Source organism: Patiria miniata, unplaced genomic scaffold (assembly GCF_015706575.1).
Source record: "Patiria miniata isolate m_02_andy unplaced genomic scaffold, ASM1570657v1 HiC_scaffold_13, whole genome shotgun sequence".
Lineage (NCBI taxonomy): Eukaryota > Metazoa > Echinodermata > Asteroidea > Valvatida > Asterinidae > Patiria > Patiria miniata.
In genome coordinates, this window is record NW_024037051.1 from 14,067,590 (window position 1) to 14,088,898 (window position 21,309).

Genomic DNA, 21,309 nt, shown 5'->3' on the forward strand with positions numbered 1-21,309 from the left:
ATTACCATCAAAAATATCATTGAAAGCGAATTCAAATGCAATCATTTACCATGTAAAATATTTTCCAAATTCATTAGTACGTGCATCTTTGTCAAAACGATGCAGATTTTGCTATTCGGGAGTTTTACTCATAGTGGTTTTACTCGCTGCTGGGGAGTAGCGCCCTCTGTTGACCAATAGTGTTCATTTTCGCCGGCCAGGTGATCGGAACGCAGCGGCTGAGTAAGAAAAACAGCGCCCTCTGTTGACAAGCCATGAAGAGGGGAAATCCCTTTCCAATCCGATTGTTCTGTAGTGAGTCAACCTCACGTACTACATGTACAGGTTTTTTTGTACATCGATATCACAGTTTACTAAGTGTCCTTGGCATGAAATAAAGGTGCACATTTCGCACAGGCAGGTTCTTTTTAGGGTTTTGATGTCATGTAGAGTAGTTAATATCTGAAACTTAATTTCTTGTAAAGTTAAGAAAGAAAATAATATTTTCGTAAACTATATAACTGCTCGTGTCAGACAGTAACTTACATTCAAAATGCCATGTGTATAAGTACCATTTTGGACTATAATAATTATAGCACAGTTTATTTCGGAATAGGCCCTTTCTGTTTGATTATGAATTAGGAAAAGGTGTTTAGAACGATTCTGTATGACTTTCACTTACAGCAAAACCTGGTCTGTCCATTAAGTGTAAAAGCCTTTCATCTCAATTTTAAGGGTTTTTTTCTCTGTTTTTTTCTCTCCAAGAAACAAATTGACCAAAGCTACAAAACATGGATTTTTAAACAGCTTCATCAATGTTGCCTAGGAAATTATAAATACACTGAGAAAATCCTATGTCGAATCAGATTATTAAACAGTGACTCTATGGAAGCAAAGACAATTAAAACGCGGCACAGTGACAAAAAAAAAAGTGTGATTGGATGAGTTTCTCGGTCGATCATAGTGAAGCATTTGTTGTCAGTATATCAGGCAGATTTCGCGATCGCATATTAGCGAAGAAGATCGTGAGATGGAACACCTTTAGCCCAGCATAAAGCTTATAGAGTAACTTTCAAAATACTTTAGTTTTTTTTCTTTTCTACTAAGAGTAAGTTACAAAGTAGTTTTGGTTGTTTTTCTTTTTAGAATATAAAAAAACCTACTAACATTCTACTGATTGCCCTCTCTCCCCCAAAACTCAAAAAAGCGAGAAACATCATAAACATACATATTCCCCTGCGTTGCACACAATGATTAATTTTATTTCCCAAATTTCGAGGGAAAACAATGATTAAACATTACACTACATTCCTTCGAAAATGAAAATTCTCCAGTAAATTAATGAGTCCCATTTGAGTAGATTGAATAAAAGCATGGGTAAGTCTTACTTTTGATCTCACAAAATGGCGCAGTGAACGTACGTCGTCCTAGATCCGCGAAGTTTTGAACTGAAAAAAAAATAGTTGTCACACTGTACACTATTGGTCAACAGAGGGCGTTACTCCACAGCAGCGAGTTAAACTCCCGAATAGCAAAATCTGCATCGTTTTGACAAAGATGCACGTACTAATGAATTTGGACAATATTTTACATGGTAAATGATTGCATTTGAATTCGTTTTCAATGATATTTTTGATGATAATTCAAGAATATTGATAATGTCTGGGTCATATATGGTTTTAAACTACTGTGCATTTGCCCTTCTATCTTCTAGATTTAAATGACGATCTTGGTTTCTTATATCTCTGACCTTTTTCTAAATGAGGCCCTAAGTTGATCTTAAACATTCTTTATTTCAGTAACATGTGCTTGTTTTTATGCAAAAAAATGATCAAAATATGGTCATTTGTGGCTGCTGCTATGTAGCCGTATCTTGTGGGAAATAGTATTAAGCATTTTCAAATTGGAACAAAGAAACAGACAAACAAAGTAATCACATGAACCAGTTTCGAATTCTTTTGCTTACATTTCACAAATCTTGCTTAATGGTGAATTTGAATTCCAAAAATGACCCAACGTGAATTAGCTCCTGCAAATTTGAAGAATGATAAAAATTCGATGTTTAGCCCAGAAAACAAAAAACGGGGAAAGAGGCGTCTGTATAATTGGGCTAAAAAGCAGGTGGGTGCCTAAAAGTTCAAGGAAATTCCAAAATTACTGGTAAGAAAACATTTTGACGTTGACAGTTTTATTGTAAGCAACAATAATCCTTTATTTTGTTCGTTAGGCAACCCGTCGCCTACTGTTTAGCCCAATTTACCATGAACACCACATTTCCCCCTCCCCCGGTATTTTGGCATATGATCAAGAATTTTTTATTTTTTTCACATAATTCACCGTTTATTTTTGTTAGTAGATAGAAGTTTGTGCCAGTAGATAGAAGTTTGTGAATTTGAAGCTCATCAATACTGACCTTTGAGAATGTATGAGTAAAAGGCATTTACGCGCAACTTAACTTAAAGTATTAATAATAGCCATTTTGTATCTTTATTATGTCCTTATCCGGTCTCTGATATTGATTTCCCTTAGAAAATGTTATTCAAACAAGGAAATGTAGGTAGAATTCCAAATTCTGTTGCAGTTCGTATGTGTGAGTTTCACTTTAAAAATAAAAGTATTTTGCCTGGACAATAATTAACAAGACAGGAGATCGGTGCACAGTCCGCTATACAGTACGCAGTACCTATATACAGATGTGCGTGTATATCATATGTGTTTGTGCAGGGTCACTTTGATATTTAGTTGTGCAAATGGAGGTAGAATTTCAACCTCAATGCAGGTTAAATTTCTACTTCTATGCAAGCCATAAGGTTCATTGTGCCATTTAGTTTGTGCGTTGGTGCATATTTTATTTAGTTTGTTTGCATAGAAAAAACACAACCCAAGGACGAAAGCCAATGCTTTCACGGGTGGAAAAAAACAAGTCTGTTCAACCGTGGGCGGAGGTGAAAGCGACCATATCGCGATCGCCACTACTTACTGATTCGTGTCCTCACCATAAAAACACTCTACTCTCTCAGTGCATCGGTGTGACTGGATAGCGTACAGAGAGCCGCAGAAAAAAAAGACAGCTACTTGGAGCCCCTCGTGGAGATCGGTTGGTGTTTAGTAAAGCGCAAGTTGCCGCCTTATTATTGTGACTCACTTTTGTAACATCGTGGTAAGTTCACCTGGTTTTCTTTTCTTTTTTTCCACCGGACCTCCAGCTCCATTGACAACGAACGGTTCACAGGTTTTCAAACGTAAATATATGTATCTGAACTGAACTGAACTATATGGAAACGTTGTCTCATCCGCTCAATCTGGCCTGCGTACATAGGTCAAATGAGCATTTTTTATGAAAAAGTGATTTTATAAAAAAAGTGCGCTGCATTTCCAGCATTGGGCCGCTCGGGAGTCACTTGAATAACTATTCATCAAATCCAAAACCTACAAATAATACCAGTAAGTTCCTCAGTTTCGTTGGAAAAAACATAGTAAACCTGCATAATGTCGTCGTTTTTGCGTGGGGGAGCTAGCAAAACAGCGAGTTTCCTTGCACATTACTCGCTTTCGTGAGCCCTCACTCGTTTCATTGTGATCAGGCTGCTTTGGGCCTAGCGGCTTATGAATATGCAGTATATGGGTCATTCCATGTCAGACCAACGCACTTTTTTACCTCATGTCTTCCGATTTTGATAAAAATTGCTGTGCTTGTAGGTCCTAATGAGCAATGAATACACACCAATTTTTAGCCCGATCCGACCTACCATGTGGTCAGGGCAGAAGCCACAAAAAATTGGCATTTTTAGAGTAAAATACCACCCTTTTGGTATAAATATGTCAAAACTATGGCAATTTTCATCGAATATATGTGAAATTGTTTTAAAATAATGAGGATTGCATGCTCAAATCACTTCTTTTGTCAAAATTAAATTTTGTGAAAGGTAGGTCACATGACCTTTAATATGCTATCGTGACCTTTGACCCATTTTTTGTAATAATGTATCATTCCAAAAATCAACGAAATAAAAATAACTTGCTAGAGCATGTCTTCCTCTATCAGAATCTACTAAAAATAAGTTGGGGTCTTCCAAATTTACAACTTTATGACTATTTTTGTACAGTTGGTGGGTTACAAATGAGTCAATTTATAGACTTTACATAAGAAATTCACCAACACAACTTACTATTCTGTTTCTAAAGTTACTAAAATATATCTTGGTTTGTGAATTTCTCATTCTGAGGGCTGATGAGGTCTAACCAGACTCATAGTGTAAATTATCAGCAGTGGCGCACCCAGGATTTGGCTTTTGGTGGGGGGGGGGGGTCATAAATCGTTTTTTGTTCAAATTTCTGTAAAAGATTGGACCAACAAAAACTAGAATAAAATCAAACAAACAAATTGACAATGTTGGGGGTGGGTTCAAGGCCCCCCCCCCTCCTGGGTGCCACTGATAATTAGTTATCCCACGAGCGCGCTTGGAATATGAAATAATGCAATGCTGCTGTGACCCATATGCCACTCGATGCACTACATAATTCCGTGTTCCACGAGCGCAAGTGGGATTTATAACCAATTTATCTTCAAGCAAACTTGATATCAAATGCGTACACGCAGTGAAGATGTACGTGCATACATGTAGTGTTTTGGTCCGTTCTGCAGGAAATAACACAACATATGTACACGTACATTTTTAATATCTGGGGTGCAATATAGCTGTGCAATATTATATAAAATCACACAGTTGTTGCTATAGATGGACTAATCAGGGTCTAGGATTCAAGTTTGCTTGAAGATAATACTTAATATTACAATCAAAGTTACCTTTACTCATTCATCACTGTGCTTCTTGAACTTTAATGACTCTCACAGACTTGGCATTTTGTTCCTTTGAGGTGAATTTCACCTGGACGTGAGTCCGCTGTACTGGGTGAAGGCCTGGTTACTGTTAGTGGTTAGCACACTTTGAGTCCAGATATTCTGATTAGACAGTTTCTTTGGAATCAGAAGGTGGAATTTTGTTTTTCCTGGCTTTGTACTTTATACATAAAAATCTAGATTAATTTTAGTTACTTTAGAAACAGAATAGTAAGTTGTGTTGGTGAATTTCTTATGTAAAGTCTATAAATTGACTCATTTGTAACCTACTAACTGTACAAAAGTAGTCATAAAGTTGTAAATTTTGAAGACCCCAACTGATTTTTAGTAGATTCTGATAGAGGAAGACATGCTCTAGCAAGTTATTTTTATTTCGTTGATTTTCGGAATGATACATTATTACAAAAATTGGGTCAAAGGTCACGATAGCATATTAAAGGTCACGTGACCTACTTTTCACAAAATTTTATTTTGACAAAAAGAGTGATTTGAGCATGCAATCCTCATTATTTTAAAACCAAATTCACATATATTGGATGAAAATTGCCATAGTTTTGACATATTTATACCAAAAGGGTGGTATTTTACTCTAAAAATGCCATTTTTTTGTGGCTTCTGCCCTGACCACATGGTAGGTCGGATCGGGCTAAAAATTGGTGTGTATTCATTGCTCATTAGGACCTACAAGCACAGCAATTTTTATTAAAATCGGAAGACATGAGGTAAAAAAGTGCGTTGGTCTGACATGGAATGACCCATATTAGCTTTCTGGCGATATAAAACATGTTTTGATTGGTTGAATAATTTTGTCGGAACGAAGCTTTGGAGAGGATTGACTATTCACATCTAGCGTCTGAAATGACCTTTCATCTACAGGTCCCGGATGACACAAGCACGCAAAACCGCATTTGTGACGTCATCAATTATTACTCATCGTCTTTCATCGTCAAATGTTACAATTCTACGACGTTTGGTATAGATTTTATTTATAAGTAATATGTAGGACTATTTTTGCAATCTATCAGTTAAGTTTTAGGTTTAATTTAAAGTATTGTTTTGAAATTAAAGCCTTTTTTTCTGTCGTCTTGACTGGATCGTACCATTAAAGTTGTAGGGGTTAAGTATTATTCCGACAGGCCGCGCCAAATTTAATTTAGCCTTCGCCGGACGTCAGTAATCTCGCGTTGATTTCAAGAATATCCTGTCTTCTGTTTCAGTAAATGTCATTACAAACATTATCAGAAATGAGGTAAGTGTCTTTTTTCTATGTATTGTTTAGAAAACATGCTTAAAACTGAGAGATTAAACCGAGATTTGTCGTGAATATCGTTGGGCGTAAGTGACGAAGATGTGATACAATCATGCCAATGGCATCGAGAGTCCATCCATTTTCAACACACGGATTTTCTCGTCGTGCAAAGTAGAATTATTTCTCTACAAGTTGTTGTATTTACATTGACTATGCCAGTCCCCTCATATTGTGCCATTGTTTATTTACCCATTCCCACAATGGCAGTACCCTGCAGTGGAGGTCAGCGGCGCGTGACCCTGTGCACACATAGCTCCCGTGGAGGTCACACAGCGGTCATGTGGGCAACTTCTTTTATGAGACAAATCCGGGAAAACGTTTCCATATCGGCGGGCGGCGGAACGTCGTGGCTTTTGCTCTGTAAAAAAAAAGCTGGGCAAAAGGGTTGATTATTCGACCAACGATTGGCGAATAGTTAACACGTTTAACTATTGGGCAACATTGCCTAATACATATTGCGTTGTTTATATTTCGCCCAACGAATTATTTGCCAAACATTTTTACATTGTAGTTTGGAGTTTAATTAACGTGTGATTCAGGAACGGGTCAATGTATATTAGCCTACCAATGCTGGCCATCATGCACACATTAGCAACACGACGACAAGGCATAATGTCCTGCTAATCCCCAGAGCTTCAACGGCGACTTGAAGGACTGTACATATCGGTTTCGGGATGAGAAGAACAGGTGTTCAATGGATAACTTCCGTTTTGGGCGTCCCTGTTCTAAATTAACCTTTCAAAAACTCAGACGAGATTGAAAAAATTAACTCATTCCCATTACTTCAGTCAGGTTGGCGTAGCAGTATGTCCTCGCCTTCCACCGCTGTGACCCGGGTCCGAGTTCCACATGGGCCAACTTACACGTGGCCGGGCTTCTCCCTGCCTCATTCGGTTGCCTTTCCCTCGAAGTATTCTGTCTTCTCCTCTAAAACTGTAATTACTACTCACTATTATCCTTTCTACAGGTTTCTTAACGCTTGCAAGCTACAGTGCCTTTAGGGCGCTCTTTGGGAATCTTTTGTATACTAATTACACTAATTATTATTATAATAGGAATAATAAAAAAAAACAAGGCCGAATCCCTTATCCTATAGTGTTTATCAACACAGGCAATCATATGTGACCAGTAATCCTTTAATCCATAATTCTACAGCGCGAACCACAAACGTAGTTTTTATGCGCCAAAGAAGTGCCCCATCCAACCTGCCTCTTTTGTTTGTTAGACCCTAACATAATTCAAGAACCGGTCGTAAACTATTGCAAAGAAGTAAGGTGAGGCATTTAACCCAAATGGAAGTCTGGTCCAGAAATAACAATTATGATTCCATTTAAACCCTAGGAAGGTTTGTTGAGATTCACACACAGGCACATGATAAAACCCATCCTTGAGATCAATCGTAATTAAATGGTCCTCACTCTTCACTAATGAATAAACATAAATTTTCTCGTTAGAAAACTTGGGAGCATCAATGTAAGAATTAACAACACGAAGATCAATAATAAGTCTCCACTTGTTTTTGCCCTTCTTCGGTACCACATTCAGTGGAGAGACAACTCTAGGTTTAAAGGCACATCTGGCAATAATACCTTTCTGAAGCAAGTTCTTAATCTCACTATTAAAAAATGTTATTTGATCACTTACAAAATTTCTGTTAGGCAATTCAATCACCGGTGGGTCAGTGGTAAACGATAGCGTTACACCACATTGAAGCCAACTAATAACAGTTGGAGACGCACCTATTTCTTGCCATTTGGAATAGTTAGAGAGTGGCATGATTGAGAACTATTCTCCTCCATATTGAGGTTGGTTGGGAGGATAGTTGGCTGCTAATCCATGGAACACATCCGTTCTACCTTGACCACGACCGCCTACACCTCTACCATAATTTCTATAAGTATAAGTACCCCTGCCTCTGGGGGGATATAACCTACAATTTGAACGTGCCCCTGATGTTGGTTTTCTTGAAGCTGCGGCTAGTTCTGCTGCTAATTTTAGCTGGTTCACCCCTCGATCAGAGAAGCAAGCATTGTTTTTCTGAAAGCTGCGAACCAACTTGGAGGTATCCTCGTCGAATTGTGATGCCACAATAACTGCCTCGTACTCACGCTGATTGTAGTCCAAGTTGGCTTTCAAAATTACAGCCAGCTGGTCCAAGAATTCTGGATCCACACTCTCATTCTTGTGAAGGTCGCTGTACGCTAGCTGAAGCACTTTTAGAACTGTTTCTACGTAGCGACTGCTCTTTTGTAGCAGAAAGTAAAGTGCCCTCTCAGTTTTATTATTGGTACCTGTTGGGGCCCTCACACAGCATGAGGAAGAGTCCAGTTGTACTCGTGAGACGGTATCCTTTACCATTCTGAATTCCTTTTTGATGTCTTCTTTACTGATGGCGGCCGCACCGGTGTCAGTGGCTTATGTGTTTGCCTGATTATCACAGGCGCAATCGGGCTTGTCGTGTTGTGTCGTTTCGACCACTAAAACAGGCAATATAAGGTTTGACTTCAAACAATTTTTTTCACCACAGTGCATTTCTATAAGGTCCCTAAAATGACATACTAAAAGTCTTTAAAAATCCAGGTGGTGGAAATATGCCTCATTTATGTTAGGACTTTTGCATTGATTTGGTCATATTTCTCATCTAGGTAGATTTTGGAGGTACTTTAAACGACAGTTTTAGTCCTTTTACATTGATTTACTCATTATTCTAGTCCTAGGTAAATTTCAAGATCCCTATGTTTCCGAAATTTTCCAAATGCCGTATAATTTGCATAAATGCCGTATATCAATTTGCCTAAATTAAAGTTAAAATAATGGATGCCATGTGTGGACATGTACCAATTGAATGTTCCCTCTAAATTTGGAATCGAATGTCGTACGAAGTCAATTTCGGTGGCAAACCCCATACATTTGATACCTAGTAATCTTAATGACCCATTGCTGATGATGTATCCCAGATGGATGGCAGCCATCTTGGATTTTTCAAAATAGCTGCCATCTTGGATTTCATTGATAATAACATTGCACCTGCCCCCCCCCCCCCCCCCCCCCAGTGAATACCTCTCTCATAATGAAACGGACCTTCCTGCTTCTGTATCAGACAGCGCATTATTAGTCCAGGCAATATAAGGTTTGACCTCAAACAAATTGCAACAGAATTTTTTTTACCACAGTGCATTTCTTTAAGGTCCCTAAAATGACATACTAAAAGTCCAAAAAATCCAAGTGGTGAAAATATGCCTAATTTGCATAAATCCAAAATTGCCGCATATTTTAGGACTTTCACAATGATTTGGTCATATTTCTCATACTATTAGCTTCTTGAGGAACTTTAAACAACAATTTTAGTCCTTTAATTTACATTGATTTCATCATTACTCTAGTCCTAGGTAAATTTCAAGATCCCTATGTTTCCCAAATTTGCCAAATGCGGTATAATAATTTGCATAAATGCCGTATATTAATTTGCATAAATTAAAGTTAAAATTATGGCTGTCATGTGTTGACATCACAATTGAATTTTTCCTAATAACTTCTAGTTCAGTTACATGTATGTATACATAAATATCACACCACAGAGCATCTCTATATGGTCCCGAAAAAAAAGTACAAAAAAATCCAAGTGGTGGAAATATGCTTGATTTGCATAAATTCAAAATAGCCACTAATTATATGATTTTCATATTGATTTGGCCATACCTCTCGTCCTACATTGCTTTTTGGGGTACTTTAAACAACAATTTGTCCTTTTACATTGATTTCATCATTATTCTAGTCCTGGGTACCCTTCTAGATCCCTATGTTTCCCAACTTTGCCAAATGCCGTATAATAATTTGCATAAATGCCGTATATTAATTTGCATATAAATTAAAATTAAAATTATGGCTGTCATGTGTGGACATGCCACAATTGAATTTTCCCTAATAACTTCTAGTTCAGTTATGTATCACACCACAGAGCATCTTTATATGGTCCCGAAAAAAAAGTAAAACAAAAAAATCCAAGTGGTGGAAATATGCCTAATTTGCATAAATTCAAAATGGCCACTAATTATATGATTTTCATACTGATTTGGCCATAACTCTCGTCCTACATTACTTTTTGGGGTACTTTAAACAAAACATTTTCTTTTCCTCTGACGTTGATTTCATCATTATTCTAGTCCTGGGTACCTTTCGAGATCCCTATGTTTCCCAACTTTGCCAAATGCCGTATAATAATTTGCATAAATGCCTTATATTAATTTGCATGAATTCAAATAAAGTAAAGTAAAGTTGAAGTTACAGCACAATTAGGACCCATGTTGGGACTTAGGCCATGGAAAATGGGTTGCGGGGGTAACTATTCATCAGGTTTTGCACTTTTATTGAGTCTGATTTAAGAGGCGAAAGATACATATTGAGTAATCTTCATCCAAGAACAGTATGACAAAGTTAAATACTAATTCTTAACAACTAAAAAGGAACAAGTAGCAAGTCAATTAAATAAAAACACAATCATAGTTAAAGTCGCAATTATTTAAGTGGTTCTCGCTAAATCACTTAACAATATCACTTTCGAATATGCAACTCAAAATACAAAATACGGAATAGTAAGTGAAATGAAAGCGTAGCTTAACTTCTTATCATTACATGATTACTGTGAAGAGAGAAAACAATTGTACTTTTCCTGATAATCCAAGTTCAGTTATGAATACAGAAATATCACAAAGATTCATATTGGCGGCCTATCATCCATATTGGCTTGCATGCAATGTTAGTCTGATTGTTATCATCTACACGTACATCATTGTATCTTAGAATGAACACTTATGTGGCGGACTATAATCTTCAGCAGCCTAGGATCAATGTCTGGTGGTGGCGAGTTGGCACAACAAGTGCCACGGTTTTCAGTGCAAGCAGTTGAACAAGAGAGACCATACTTTCTGCACGTGCAGTTTCTATTCACACAAGTCTTTCTAGCGTCCTTTCGTTTTTGGACGGTTAGTCATGACGGTTCGTCATGACAGCTCGTCATAACGGTCGTCCTGTCCAATCACATTCCTTGCTGAAACGAAGGGGCGTGATCAATGGATCTTGGCCAATCAACTGGCTCCTCTGTACGGTAAACTTTGTCATTCGTAATAAAGACTTTAGAATGCAACAACAATGCAAATTGAAATCGAATGCAACAACAATGAAAATTGAAAGCCAGCCCATGCAGTTGCTCACTTTGAATAGGATTAGTGCGGGAGTTTCAAAAGGGGTACAAGGCCATAGGCCCTACATTTATTTACCACGCGTTGTTCTTAAAGAAAAAGAGCAGGAAGAAATCTCTTTCATGCAGGGACTGTCTTAGGGCGCCGATGAACTCGTACAAAAACATGATGGATTACAGGGTTCATTTGTTTATTGCGAGAATAAATTGGCAAACTTTCATCACTACATGTAGTTTTGAACCCAGTGCATGTGTTTATATATACTATGTACATGTGGATTCAAACACTAAAATGCCACTTTTGCAATATACCCCATAATCCTTCATTTTTCTGTGCGACTTCATCTGTGCCTGCATGGAAGAGGTTTTTTTCTCAATTCTTTTCTTTCAGAATTCTAAACATTGCACGACATGTGCCTCCTGCCTAGTTTAAGTCATATTTGCTATTAATTTAATACACATTTAACAAAATGGGCGTCTGCGGGGGTGTCACTGGGGGTGGGGTGGGCAAATGTCCCCCGCCCACCCAAAAACAAAATGATCAATTGAAAATATGCTAGAGAGAATACAAGGATTTTGGGGGACAATTAATTTGCTTTGCCCCACTACAAAAAAAAATCCTGGGTGGGCCAAATGAGTGGCAAATTAAGTGCTTTGCCCAAGGGCACACGCACCACAACCCCAGGGCGAAATAACAAGAATTATTTTATTTCATACACTTCTCTTTTTTCGCCATAACTGATTGCAATGGTACCTCACCAGTTTAGTTTCAACAGAACGTAATAAAAAATATGTATTTTTAGATGATAAGCATATGTTACATAAACTCCAGGGACTCAGAGGCTCTGTCAAATTCCAAATTGAAGTCTACCGACACTGCTTATGTTTTTGAGTAGTCATAATGTGAACCAAAGAAAAGTGGATCACGTCTCCCATATTAGGCAGCTTTTTTTCTGCTTCTATTACGTTGACTGGATGGCTGGCTTTAAAATAAATTGTCTTCACAAATTAATATTCATGAGTAGAAACGAGGAAGAACAAAAGACAAATGGACAATAATTGCAGCCTCTCGTTTCCAACAAGCCTCCTTCTACAGTATCAGATTTAGAGGGGGCGGTTGCAAATCCTCTCTGCCGTTCAGCAGCTGCCTAATTTGATAAACTATTAAAATGGGACCAAAAAATAACAGAGCAAACTTGTATTATGCCCTGCAAAAACCAAAAAGCCACAAAATCCTTTTTTTTTTTCTTCTTTTTTTTAGAAAATATTGAGCATATTTTATTGCTTATGCAGAAAATTATGATTCGTACAGTCTAGCCACGAACCGTTCTTTCGATAATTCAGAATATAATTTTATTACGTCTGTGCAAAGACAAAACAGCCATAATTTTGTGTATTTTTAGATGACAGGCATGTGTTACAATAACTCCAAGGACTTTAGAGGATCCGTCAATCTCCAAATTGAAGTTTGACGTTTTTATTTTCGGGTAGCCATGTGCAGCACCAGAAATGCGCTTCAAAAGTTAGATTATGTCTTCCATATTATTTGCCGAGGCAGCAACCAACTTCCAATTGAGCAAGCAGTGATCAAACTCCTTTTTGTGCCGTAGTGTGGTTAGGGTTTGTGACTCATGATCAGAGGGTCAGGAGTTCGAATTCAGGTGCTGGCCATTATGTTGTGTGCTAGGGCAGACTTCATCCACGCTTGCCTCTCTCCAACCAGGAGTATAAATGGGTGCCGGTATTAGCTGTGGAGTAACCTGCGATGGACTAGCATCCCATCCAGGAGAAATAGAAATATTCTCTAAAACCGGAGATAAATGCCGGCGCTGCCCATGGCCCAATGGGCCACACTTGCTCCTGACAGACTTTACTATTTAATTACTACTTTTTATCATCAAAAGAGTGGTGGGTAAATGCCCCCATGCCCACCCTCGAAAAAAGATAAATTGAGAATATGCTGGAAAAAGTACAGGTATTTGTTTGTTGTTGTTTTTTTTCGGGGGGGGGCGAAATGTGCATTACCCACCTCTAGAAAAAAATCCTGGCGACGCCCATGGCATTCGACGTGGCAGTCCCTGGCAGGTAGGTGTGTGTGTGCGTTCCATAATTATTTGAATAATAATCTAAAGTCTTTATTCCCGAACAACAAAGTTTACCGTACAGAGGAGCCAGTTGATTGGCCAAGATCCATTGATCACGCCCTTTCGTTTTAGCGAGGAATGTGATTTGCCACGACGACCGTCATGACGAGCTGTCACGAACCGTCATGACTAACCGTCCAAAACGAAAGAACGCTTCTTACACCCACATCTGATGACCTCAAGTAGTGATGGTGGTGCTGGCGGTTTGTCCGTTCGTATGGGAAGATTATTATACGGCATTTGGCAAATTTGGGAAACATAGGGACCTAGAAAGGTACCCAGGACTAGCATAATGATGAAATCAATGTAAAAGGACAAATTGTTGTTTAAAGTACCCCAAAAAGCAATGTAGGACGAGAGTTATGGCAAAATCAATATGAAAACTAGAGGTTCGCAATGGTTGAGTTACAAACGCAGAGTGGTCGGGCTGGCATATTTTCTTGTGTTTACAGTGACTTAATCATAATTGAACTGCACATTACCCCTCCCTTTACCCTGCACCCATTACTCTGTGTTTTTCACAAAGAAAATCACACAACCTGCAGTTGAACTTGTTGCTACCTGGGCAAGACTTGTAGGCCTATCAGGAAGCGCACATCTGGTGCTGCATGGATGGCTACTCAAGCATACAACCAGTTGGGACTATTGGTTGAGTTAACGAAGCCTCTAACGTGGTTGGAGTTTATACAACAGAATTATGCTAATCTTAAAATAAAATGGCTGGTTTGTTTTTTTTGTTTTTTTTGTCTTTTGCATGGGCATAATAAAATTCTGCACTAAAGTTACGACATTGGTAGAATTGACAGAGCGTCTCACGTCGTTAAAGATTATGAAACATAATTATGCTAATTTTAAGGTAAAATTGCTTTTATTTTGTTTTTTTTCTTGGTCTTTTGCATGGGTATAATAAAATTCTGCGCTGAATTTACGACAACGGTAGACTTGACGGAGCCTCTAACGTCGTTGGATTTTATGCAACATATGCTAATTTCATCATAAAATGGCTTTTATGGGTTTTTTCTTTTGCATGGGCATAATAAAGTTCTGCACTGAGTTTACGACAGAAAAGTTTGTGGCTACACGCTGTAGAAATCAACTGGCTCCTCTGTACGGTAAACTTTGTCATTCGTAATAAAGACTGTAGAATGCAACAACAATGCAAATTGAAATCGAATGCAACAACAATGAAAATTGAAAGCCAGCCCATGCAGTTGCTCACTTTGAATAGGATTAGTGCGGGAGTTTCAAAAGGGGTACAAGGCCATAGGCCCTACATTTATTTACCACGCGTTGTTCTTAAAGAAAAAGAGCAGGAAGAAATCTCTTTCATGCAGGGACTGTCTTAGGGCGCCGATGAACTCGTACAAAAACATGATGGATTACAGGGTTCATTTGTTTATTGCGAGAATAAATTGGCAAACTTTCATCACTACATGTAGTTTTGAACCCAGTGCATGTGTTTATATATACTATGTACATGTGGATTCAAACACTAAAATGCCACTTTTGCAATATACCCCATAATCCTTCATTTTTCTGTGCGACTTCATCTGTGCCTGCATGGAAGAGGTTTTTTTCTCAATTCTTTTCTTTCAGAATTCTAAACATTGCACGACATGTGCCTCCTGCCTAGTTTAAGTCATATTTGCTATTAATTTAATACACATTTAACAAAATGGGCGTCTGCAGGGGTGTCACTGGGGGTGGGGTGGGCAAATGTCCCCCGCCCACCCAAAAACAAAATGATCAATTGAAAATATGCTAGAGAGAATACAAGGATTTTGGGGGACAATTAATTTGCTTTGCCCCACTACAAAAAAAATCCTGGGTGGGCCAAATGAGTGGCAAATTAAGTGCTTTGCCCAAGGGCACACGCACCACAACCCCAGGGCGAAATAACAAGAATTATTTTATTTCATACACTTCTCTTTTTTTCGCCATAACTGATTGCAATGGTACCTCACCAGTTTAGTTTCAACAGAACGTAATAAAAAATATGTATTTTTAGATGATAAGCATATGTTACATAAACTCCAGGGACTCAGAGGCTCTGTCAAATTCCAAATTGAAGTCTACCGACACTGCTTATGTTTTTGAGTAGTCATAATGTGAACCAAAAAAAAGTGGAGCACGTCTCCCATATTAGGCAGCTTTTTTTCTGCTTCTATTACGTTGACTGGATGGCTGGCTTTAAAATAAATTGTCTTCACAAATTAATATTCATGAGTAGAAACGAGGAAGAACAAAAGACAAATGGACAATAATTGCAGCCTCTCGTTTCCAACAAGCCTCCTTCTACAGTATCAGATTTAGAGGGGGCGGTTGCAAATCCTCTCTGCCGTTCAGCAGCTGCCTAATTTGATAAACTATTAAAATGGGACCAAAAAATAACAGAGCAAACTTGTATTATGCCCTGCAAAAACCAAAAAGCCACAAAATCCTTTTTTTTTCTTCTTTTTTTTAGAAAATATTGAGCATATTTTATTGCTTATGCAGAAAATTTGATTCGTACAGTCTAGCCACGAACCGTTCTTTCGATAATTCAGAATATAATTTTATTACGTCTGTGCAAAGACAAAACAGCCATAATTTTGTGTATTTTTAGATGACAGGCATGTGTTACAATAACTCCAAGGACTTTAGAGGATCCGTCAATCTCCAAATTGAAGTTTGACGTTTTTATTTTCGGGTAGCCATGTGCAGCACCAGAAATGCGCTTCAAAAGTTAGATTATGTCTTCCATATTATTTGCCGAGGCAGCAACCAACTTCCAATTGAGCAAGCAGTGATCAAACTCCTTTTTGTGCCGTAGTGTGGTTAGGGTTTGTGACTCATGATCAGAGGGTCAGGAGTTCGAATTCAGGTGCTGGCCATTATGTTGTGTGCTAGGGCAGACTTCATCCACGCTTGCCTCTCTCCAACCAGGAGTATAAATGGGTGCCGGTATTAGCTGTGGAGTAACCTGCGATGGACTAGCATCCCATCCAGGGGAAATAGAAATATTCTCTAAAACCGGAGATAAATGCCGGCGCTGCCCATGGCCCAATGGGCCACACTTGCTCCTGACAGACTTTACTATTTAATTACTACTTTTTATCATCAAAAGAGTGGTGGGTAAATGCCCCCATGCCCACCCTCGAAAAAAGATAAATTGAGAATATGCTGGAAAAAGTACAGGTATTTGTTTGTTGTTGTTTTTTTTTCGGGGGGGGGGGCGAAATGTGCATTACCCACCTCTAGAAAAAAATCCTGGCGACGCCCATGGCATTCGACGTGGCAGTCCCTGGCAGGTAGGTGTGTGTGTGCGTTCCATAATTATTTGAATAATAATCTAAAGTCTTTATTCCCGAACAACAAAGTTTACCGTACAGAGGAGCCAGTTGATTGGCCAAGATCCATTGATCACGCCCTTTCGTTTTAGCGAGGAATGTGATTTGCCACGACGACCGTCATGACGAGCTGTCACGAACCGTCATGACTAACCGTCCAAAACGAAAGAACGCTTCTTACACCCACATCTGATGACCTCAAGTAGTGATGGTGGTGCTGGCGGTTTGTCCGTTCGTATGGGAAGATTATTATACGGCATTTGGCAAATTTGGGAAACATAGGGACCTAGAAAGGTACCCAGGACTAGCATAATGATGAAATCAATGTAAAAGGACAAATTGTTGTTTAAAGTACCCCAAAAAGCAATGTAGGACGAGAGTTATGGCAAAATCAATATGAAAACTAGAGGTTCGCAATGGTTGAGTTACAAACGCAGAGTGGTCGGGCTGGCATATTTTCTTGTGTTTACAGTGACTTAATCATAATTGAACTGCACATTACCCCTCCCTTTACCCTGCACCCATTACTCTGTGTTTTTCACAAAGAAAATCACACAACCTGCAGTTGAACTTGTTGCTACCTGGGCAAGACTTGTAGGCCTATCAGGAAGCGCACATCTGGTGCTGCATGGATGGCTACTCAAGCATACAACCAGTTGGGACTATTGGTTGAGTTAACGAAGCCTCTAACGTGGTTGGAGTTTATACAACAGAATTATGCTAATCTTAAAATAAAATGGCTGGTTTGTTTTTTTTGTTTTTTTGTCTTTTGCATGGGCATAATAAAATTCTGCACTAAAGTTACGACATTGGTAGAATTGACAGAGCGTCTCACGTCGTTAAAGATTATGAAACATAATTATGCTAATTTTAAGGTAAAATTGCTTTTATTTTGTTTTTTTTCTTGGTCTTTTGCATGGGTATAATAAAATTCTGCGCTGAATTTACGACAACGGTAGACTTGACGGAGCCTCTAACGTCGTTGGATTTTATGCAACATATGCTAATTTCATCATAAAATGGCTTTTATGGGTTTTTCTTTTGCATGGGCATAATAAAGTTCTGCACTGAGTTTACGACAGAAAAGTTTGTGGCTACACGCTGTAGAAATCAACTGGCTCCTCTGTACGGTAAACTTTGTCATTCGTAATAAAGACTTTAGAATGCAACAACAATGCAAATTGAAATCGAATGCAACAACAATGAAAATTGAAAGCCAGCCCATGCAGTTGCTCACTTTGAATAGGATTAGTGCGGGAGTTTCAAAAGGGGTACAAGGCCATAGGCCCTACATTTATTTACCACGCGTTGTTCTTAAAGAAAAAGAGCAGGAAGAAATCTCTTTCATGCAGGGACTGTCTTAGGGCGCCGATGAACTCGTACAAAATTATGAGGGATTACAGGGTTCATTTGTTTATTGCGAGAATAAATTGGCAAACTTTCATCACTACATGTAGTTTTGAACCCAGTGCATGTGTTTATATATACTATGTACATGTGGATTCAAACACTAAAATGCCACTTTTGCAATATACCCCATAATCCTTCATTTTTCTGTGCGACTTCATCTGTGCCTGCATGGAAGAGGTTTTTTTCTCAATTCTTTTCTTTCAGAATTCTAAACATTGCACGACATGTGCCTCCTGCCTAGTTTAAGTCATATTTGCTATTAATTTAATACACATTTAACAAAATGGGCGTCTGCAGGGGTGTCACTGGGGGTGGGGTGGGCAAATGTCCCCCGCCCACCCAAAAACAAAATGATCAATTGAAAATATGCTAGAGAGAATACAAGGATTTTGGGGGACAATTAATTTGCTTTGCCCCACTACAAAAAAAATCCTGGGTGGGCCAAATGAGTGGCAAATTAAGTGCTTTGCCCAAGGGCACACGCACCACAACCCCAGGGCGAAATAACAAGAATTATTTTATTTCATACACTTCTCTTTTTTTCGCCATAACTGATTGCAATGGTACCTCACCAGTTTAGTTTCAACAGAACGTAATAAAAAATATGTATTTTTAGATGATAAGCATATGTTACATAAACTCCAGGGACTCAGAGGCTCTGTCAAATTCCAAATTGAAGTCTACCGACACTGCTTATGTTTTTGAGTAGTCATAATGTGAACCAAAAAAAAGTGGATCACGTCTCCCATATTAGGCAGCTTTTTTTCTGCTTCTATTACGTTGACTGGATGGCTGGCTTTAAAATAAATTGTCTTCACAAATTAATATTCATGAGTAGAAACGAGGAAGAACAAAAGACAAATGGACAATAATTGCAGCCTCTCGTTTCCAACAAGCCTCCTTCTACAGTATCAGATTTAGAGGGGGCGGTTGCAAATCCTCTCTGCCGTTCAGCAGCTGCCTAATTTGATAAACTATTAAAATGGGACCAAAAAATAACAGAGCAAACTTGTATTATGCCCTGCAAAAACCAAAAAGCCACAAAATCCTTTTTTTTCTTCTTTTTTTTAGAAAATATTGAGCATATTTTATTGCTTATGCAGAAAATTTGATTCGTACAGTCTAGCCACGAACCGTTCTTTCGATAATTCAGAATATAATTTTATTACGTCTGTGCAAAGACAAAACAGCCATAATTTTGTGTATTTTTAGATGACAGGCATGTGTTACAATAACTCCAAGGACTTTAGAGGATCCGTCAATCTCCAAATTGAAGTTTGACGTTTTTATTTTCGGGTAGCCATGTGCAGCACCAGAAATGCGCTTCAAAAGTTAGATTATGTCTTCCATATTATTTGCCGAGGCAGCAACCAACTTCCAATTGAGCAAGCAGTGATCAAACTCCTTTTTGTGCCGTAGTGTGGGTAGGGTTTGTGACTCATGATCAGAGGGTCAGGAGTTCGAATTCAGGTGCTGGCCATTATGTTGTGTGCTAGGGCAGACTTCATCCACGCTTGCCTCTCTCCAACCAGGAGTATAAATGGGTGCCGGTATTAGCTGTGGAGTAACCTGCGATGGACTAGCATCCCATCCAGGGGAAATAGAAATATTCTCTAAAACCGCAGATAAATGCCGGCGCTGCCCATGGCCCAATGGGCCACACTTGCTCCTGACAGACTTTACTATTTAATTACTACTTTTTATCATCAAAAGAGTGGTGGGTAAATGCCCCCATGCCCACCCTCGAAAAAAGATAAATTGAGAATATGCTGGAAAAAGTACAGGTATTTGTTTGTTGTTGTTTTTTTTTCGGGGGGGGGGGGCGAAATGTGCATTACCCACCTCTAGAAAAAATCCTGGCGACGCCCATGGCAATCGACGTGGCAGTCCCTGGCAGGTAGGTGTGTGTGTGCGTTCCATAATTATTTGAATAATAATCTAAAGTCTTTATTCCCGAACAACAAAGTTTTCCGTACAGAGGAGCCAGTTGATTGGCCAAGATCCATTGATCACGCCCTTTCGTTTTAGCGAGGAATGTGATTTGCCACGACGACCGTCATGACGAGCTGTCACGAACCGTCATGACTAACCGTCCAAAACGAAAGAACGCTTCTTACACCCACATCTGATGACCTCAAGTAGTGATGGTGGTGCTGGCGGTTTGTCCGTTCGTATGGGAAGATTATTATACGGCATTTGGCAAATTTGGGAAACATAGGGACCTAGAAAGGTACCCAGGACTAGCATAATGATGAAATCAATGTAAAAGGACAAATTGTTGTTTAAAGTACCCCAAAAAGCAATGTAGGACGAGAGTTATGGCAAAATCAATATGAAAACTAGAGGTTCGCAATGGTTGAGTTACAAACGCAGAGTGGTCGGGCTGGCATATTTTCTTGTGTTTACAGTGACTTAATCATAATTGAACTGCACATTACCCCTCCCTTTACCCTGCACCCATTACCCTGTGTTTTTCACAAAGAAAATCACACAACCTGCAGTTGAACTTGTTGCTACCTGGGCAAGACTTGTAGGCCTATCAGGAAGCGCACATCTGGTGCTGCATGGATGGCTACTCAAGCATACAACCAGTTGGGACTATTGGTTGAGTTAACGAAGCCTCTAACGTGGTTGGAGTTTATACAACAGAATTATGCTAATCTTAAAATAAAATGGCTGGTTTGTTTTTTTGTTTTTTTGTCTTTTGCATGGGCATAATAAAATTCTGCACTAAAGTTACGACATTGGTAGAATTGACAGAGCGTCTCACGTCGTTAAAGATTATGAAACATAATTATGCTAATTTTAAGGTAAAATTGCTTTTATTTTGTTTTTTTTCTTGGTCTTTTGCATGGGTATAATAAAATTCTGCGCTGAATTTACGACAACGGTAGACTTGACGGAGCCTCTAACGTCGTTGGATTTTATGCAACATATGCTAATTTCATCATAAAATGGCTTTTATGGGTTTTTTTCTTTTGCATGGGCATAATAAAGTTCTGCACTGAGTTTACGACAGAAAAGTTTGTGGCTACACGCTGTAGAAATCAACTGGCTCCTCTGTACGGTAAACTTTGTCA

General features: G+C 38.8%; 1 protein-coding gene across 3 annotated transcripts in view; it reads left to right on the top strand.

Moving 5' to 3' along the window:
• The first annotated feature begins 2,868 nt into the window (after nt 1–2,868).
• The window catches only part of LOC119721365 (rho GDP-dissociation inhibitor 1-like), a 42,783-nt gene continuing 24,342 nt past the window's right edge, over nt 2,869–21,309 (top strand). For 2 of the 3 annotated variants that reach the window (XM_038191416.1, XM_038191417.1), the window contains exon 1: nt 2,873–3,139. The gene's annotated coding sequence lies outside the window, so the exon portion shown is untranslated. Of the gene's footprint in view, nt 3,140–21,309 lie in introns of all 3 variants that reach the window. The other variant, XM_038191419.1, reaches the window with a different exon arrangement.